We start from the raw sequence: 6,604 nt of genomic DNA on the forward strand, positions 1-6,604 counted from the left end.
ACACAGACCAATATGATCGGCAAAATGTCCTCTTTATTAGAAGACAGACAGCTTATATGCTGCCTGTGACACACAAACATGTGATTCTTCCCCAGGTTACATTGGATACATAAGGAAAACATACTGTGGTGTGCAGGACTAATTGGACAACACCAGGCGTCCATAAAACTTGTTTTCCTGCCAGAACAACTCCTCCTTCACCTTGGCATGGCTGGGTGCAGACAGTAAAAAATACTGCGCCACTAATATGGCTGCAGGCCTTGTGCCAAGGTGAAGGAGGAGTTGTTCTGGCAGGAAAACAAGTTTTATGGACACCTGGTGTTGTCCAATTAGTACTGTACACCACAGTATGTTTTCCTTATGTATCCAATGTAACCTGGGGAAGAATCACATGTCTGTGTGTCACAGGCAGCATATAAGCTGTCTGTCCTCTAATAAAGATGACATTTTGCCGATCATATTGGTCTGTGTGCAATTCTGTCCGAGCCCCTCCGCCGATAACTGACTATTTTTGTTGTTTGTTTATTTATTTTTTTTCCGTTTGAAAAACCCATATCTGTTCTGCCCTCTCTTTTTGGAAGGAACAAAAACAGTCTTCCATAAGCAAAATTTGTCCTAATCACTTATTTTTAATTCCACAGGGAACTTCTAGAGCAAAGACACTACAAAAAATTTGGACTGAGCAACAGTGGATTGTAGCTTCAGCACCAGAAACACAATTTTTAAAAATACAAACATGATGGGCTAGGTTAGGAAGCAAAGTACCTTCAGCTGAGACTGCAGAAGCATGTGAATATAGCTTTCTAAATAGGGCAAAAGTCAACAAGATATTGGTGTTTATTAAATGAGTCTTGTAGAAAGTCCCATAGATAGATGGCTACAAGTGATGGGGAGATACTGCCCCACTGGGCAGAGAAAGGAATTGGTTTAAATAGCACATGTAGAAAACTACGACCTTATATATGGTTTGAATACACTAAGTTGTAAGAATCTCATATCTCAAGTGCTGAACTTTTCAGTAACTTGGGATTTCATTAGAGCGTTCTCTCACAATTTTTTTTCCCTGAAGCTATTCGAGCAATGAAAGGTAATAAACAATTTTGGTTACAAGCTAGCTGTATTCCAGTTCTCGGACTCATTTTTCAGAGGTGATGTGGATTAGTACTATGTAGAATATAGGAATCTTTTATCCAAAGTCTTTTAAATAAACCTTTGCTAGATAGGGACTTTACAACAGTTTTGGATATCAATATCCCTTAGTTGATTCTCAGGGATCCTTCCCCAAGAGTTCTGAGCATTCACTTTTGGCTGGTTTTACTAACACTATTTTTCTGTACACTGGACATTCCTCACTAGGATCCAGGCAGGTGGTGTTTAAGGACTCTATAGAGTCATATAGATATGGTAGTTCTATTATAGATATGATGGTTCTATTAACTATAGAAAAGCATTTTAATATGGAAATTTTGAAGGAGTCCATTAGTTTCAACAGGGCAAAGCGAATCTGTGTTTTAAATGTTAAAATCTTGAATGAAAAGCATATTGATTTTTCAGGTATGAAAAAGTTTATGCTGACAGGTTTATGAAGCAATATGCTATATATATATATATATATATATAAAACATGCATTTGTGTCTACATGGTGTTGAAAAAATGGAAGTTGCAGTAATTAATTATCTGTTTCAGTTGAATGTGCTTTCTACTGAGAACATCTCATGCTGTTTTATAGTACTTAATAAAATCTAATCCATTAGATGATGTGATAGAATCTTGTAATATATACTGACTGCAGGCCCCCTTTGGTTCTAAAGCCAATTTATATGTAGATGATACTCATTTTAAATCTCCTCCAAAATAATTTCGTTTACACTTTCAAATAGTGCAAATTAAATACTTCTTGCAGGCCAACATCAAGTTCACTAAATCTTTTCATTGTGCAGTACATGTAAGATAAAAGATAATGAAGCTGAAAAGAAAAAGGGTTCATTTTTTCAAGGCACAAGCTAAAACAGCTCAATGTTCATTAATTTAAAGACAAAACAAGAAATAGGACAGCTAGGATGTAAATTTGGGATTTGTTCTGAAAGTTCATTGGTAGGACATGTGGAAATACAAATTAATAAATAAATCAAATGGGAAATTTTCTGGAAAATAAAGTAAGCAGAAAAACACTAAATGCCTTCGTTTTCCTCACCAAGGGTGGATCTGTCTAAACCAGAATTGATTCTAAAAAGGATTTTTGCTTAAAAAGAAATTTGATATCATTAAAATATTGCTTCATTGCCCTTTTACCCTACTGTTTGAATGGTATACGTACTTTGTAAATTTTTAAATGTTTGTCCTTTGCAATTATAAATATAGTAAAATTGGAGAATAAAAATAAATAAATTTAAATTTAAAAAATATTTGTATGCAAATAGTATTCATTAAGCAGCTGAAAAGGAAAAAAAAAAAAACACAATCAAGAAATCCTCAAGTGAATCTTAATAATTACAGGACTGAAAAGCCACTTCACACACAACTGTGTGAAAAAATCACACATCATTAATTTGATTAATACAAACTTTACTGATGACAAGCAGAAAAAATTAAAAAGAATGAATCCTACACCTCTTAGTTAAATTTTATTTTTCTCTTTAAAAGTGACTAACTTGACGTTGTCTTTTAACTTATAAAAATAAACAGTGTTCTAGGGATCCTATACAAACAATCACTACATATCACAATTTTGACCATTGATGGCTTTTGCAGTTGAATTCAATACCAGAAGAAAAGGTCAGAAATCACAGTCCCCTATCTAGCACAAAGGAGTCCTTTAAAATGTTCTATATCCTTCTACATTTGCAGAAGTTGTCTTTACATGGTATATTATTCACATGGCCCTCAAAAGTCTTTTTTTATGAATAGTCTAAAACAGAGAAAAAACAGGGATTTGGTCCTCAAAATTGAGAGATGAAACTTAGGAGCTATTCCCCTATGCTTGTAAATACCGAGAAGACAGTAAAAGAAAAGAAAACATTTTGATTTCTGTTTCAAATTTCACACACAAAATGCTTTTAAAAATTAGAATTCGGGATAAATTAGTCACATAATTGAAACAGGAATTTTTTTAGTATAATTATTTTTTATTTATGTCGAAATTATAATTATCATGCAGTCTTCCTAAAATTTTTCTGCACCCAAGAACACAATTCTCAGAGAAAAATATTTTGCTTAAGATACATCTAACACAATGCTATACCCTTGGGGACACTAACTTACGCATAACTATATAGGAATTAAGCTGGCAACATTTTAAGAAGTACAATCAAAACTAGAGATTCCTATACTGCTGCCCAAGTGTCAGGAGGCAGTCATAATATTAGCACAGGTCTTTCTGAGGTATTCATCTCATATTTCAACATTTTAAAATTTGACAACTGAGCTTATCTTAGTTATCCTAAACTCCTTTGTAGCTGAGAGGGAGAGAGAACAGCCTGTGTTTAGAGTAAGAAATTTGCTATAAAGATGGAGTTTCCAGCATAAAAATATAGCAAGTCTGCCTACTGTCAAGAAAAACTTCCCTTGACTGGAAAGCAAAGCACCCATTTATCTAGCACTTGATAACGGCAATATAAGTAATAGAAGACAAACTTACAACACCTGTGAGGGAAGAGCTAGATTTGTCTCTAGATACTGATAGTACAATGTACTTCTGTCTCTTCATCTCCCCTGATTCACTTAGAAATTCCTAAACCTTTTTTTTATTATCTTTTTTATTTGTAGTTCTTCATTGGACCCTTTCATGTAAAACAATTATCCCAAAGCCATTCTAAGGCATGTGCCTGTGAAGTGAAAGAGAAATTGGTCAAAAAACTTTTCTCAGAGCTTATTTATGAACAGACATAGCCAGATTAATTGCATTACTGCTTAATGGAACACATATTCAATTATTTTTGCAATGGTGCTTTGATTAAATGAACTCTCCACAGCCAATTTAAATGTCAGAAGAATGGGATTGAAACTAGACATTTTTAACTACAAATTAAAGTCCATAGATCTTTTTTCTCTGTTCCTATTTAAAAAGTAGAAAACTGAATTTTCACGTTTGTGAGATAGTTATAAAGTAGGTTATCTGCAAGCTTGTTTTATGAATTGTGATGTAATTCAAGGGCTTCTCTCCACAGACGAATAGTTGCAGTAATATCTAGATCATTACGCATTACTTTTTTCCTGTTGGTAAGTCCTTTCAAACATACAGAAATTCTGACATACATTCTAACTCTTGCTTTTAAATAGCAAAATTGAATGAAATAATGAAATTGGAAATATGTTATGAACTTTTAAATATTTTGAAAAAAATAATTTCCTGTATAAAATATGTTACCTGTTGTTACAAATAAAATCAGTCTGGGCTATTTCTATGTTTTCCATGTATTACTTAAATTTTCCAGAATTTTTAAATATTTACAATTTCTCACAAGATTATGAAAATAATGCAAAAAACCCCAAATTAACTTCATGAAGCTGATTCAGCTTCATGCCAGAAAGAGGTGGCAGTAGAGATATGAGGCCAGATTGTTTGCTTCTATCAGTATTAGAATAGCTCAGCTGATGACAGTAAATATGTGGTACAAGTTCCACAGTTAAGATTTTGGGTCTCATGAGCTGTTCAGAAAATAACTCTGACGTTGAGCTAACTTTGTCTTCTTCTCTGCTTCCTTTGTTAAACAAAGCCACCTATTTGCTCTAATTCTACCATGGCATCTCCACTGACTTCTGTTGTGAGCTCGAGTGATTTCAGTTCTATCAAGTATAACAGAGTAACTTGAATGAATAAAAAAAGGTTTTTGTAGTATTTCCAAGAAATAAGAATGTTAATTTATTACTAAATTAATAGAGCAGCATCTCAGCATCACATCTATAGATGTGTAAAAATTATTTAGAAAGAGGTTCAGATTACATGTCTTTACACACATCTAAAAGTTTAATGTAATATATTGGGGTTTAGCTGTTAAAGGATGACTCAGAGGTGCCGTAGCTTTACCATTGTAACTATGCATTTTTTCCCACATTACAAAACCATTAGATTTAATAGTTCAGACTAAGGGCCCAGATTTTAGTCTAAATCAAATAGTCTCAAATATTGGCCCAAGGTTTATTTGGAAAGAAGAGCAAGAACATGGCACTGAATAACGAGTTCAGTGACTACTCTCCCATTTCCTGGCTATTTCTTGTTCTTTGGATCTTCTAAGGTGTCCCAGTTTGCTGAAACACTAATCCTCAGTTCTTTCTCTTCCAAGCTTTGCTTGCACTATTTACACTTAAAAGGAAAAAGAAAATTCTTTTAGCTCCACAATTCTACCAGTCTCATATGTGATGTCATTTTCTTTTGTTCCTTTTTAACCTGACAGCTGGCAAATATAGTTGATGTTGCCTAGGGCTTACGCTGGAAGACAACGAACAGTTACTGCTACTCACCCTACATCACGCATGATTTTGTAGTGTCATATTCATTCTCTCTCTCAAAAATTATCTATTCATCAAGAAGTCATATTTTGATATATAACTGGGTTTTCTACCTTCAGTCAATCCTTTTTTTGTGCATCAGTTAAAATGAAAGAGGATCCCGCATAAGACATATGTTTCATGCACTACACAAGAAATTTTACTATTAATGAATAAAGTTGATCTTAGTTTTTCCTTTCAAATATTATTCCATTTCCAGTTTCTTGTAACTGCAGTAGAGAAGTTACCCTTTACACCACAGATCGCTTACTTCAAGCAGTAACACAAATTTCAGTTCTATCTTTGGATTAAGCACTCAGTTAGCCAAGAGGAGCAAAACTGAAAGGAGACAATACATTTCTTTCCTGAGACCAAAAATATGAACTTGTTTCATTTATGACAAAATGTAGGAAAAATATTGAAAGATTCAGTTCAAAAAGGAGGGAAAAACCCCACAGACACTGAACACTATTAGAACTTCTGGTGGTAGATGATATAACAATTGTCCTTTGAAAACACTATATACCTTTCTTAATAAACATCAAACTTATGTGAAACTGATACATTTTAGAAAAAGCATAAATATTTGTGTACCTGAGGAATTGCTTGAATAGTCTAAGGAAAGCTTCTGCTAGCATACTTCCTATGGAACTATTAATGACTCAAATCTGGGGGTCTGGTACACCTCAATGTATTTCTAACACGATCCCACTCCGAAGAAAGGTCTTCACACTTGGTAAATGACTTTTTTTTTTTCCTCTTATATTACATTCATCCTTACTACTGTTTCCAGCTCTGGCTAATATTTACCCTAATTTCCTATCTTTTTATAGCTGCTTTTAATATGGCAGAATTTTGTTTTGTTTTACTTTGGGGTTTTTTCGGGGTTCTTTTGTTGTGGATCTATAAATTTTCATGTCATACTCCAGATAATATTTATTTTGAACATAATAAAAATCAGACATTCCATATGTCTCCTTTTACTATCTTTTACTATGATCAGAGGACAAAGACACTTACAAAGACAAGATGTTTTGACTGCTCTAGGCAAATGTTTAAGGGTAGATTTTTTTGTCTGTGTTCAATGAAGATAAGAACCTATCTTTGAGTGGGTTA

The sequence above is a fragment of the Lepidothrix coronata genome, unplaced genomic scaffold (assembly GCF_001604755.1).
Source record: "Lepidothrix coronata isolate B3197 unplaced genomic scaffold, Lepidothrix_coronata-1.0 Scaffold70, whole genome shotgun sequence".
Taxonomy (NCBI): Eukaryota; Metazoa; Chordata; class Aves; order Passeriformes; family Pipridae; genus Lepidothrix; species Lepidothrix coronata.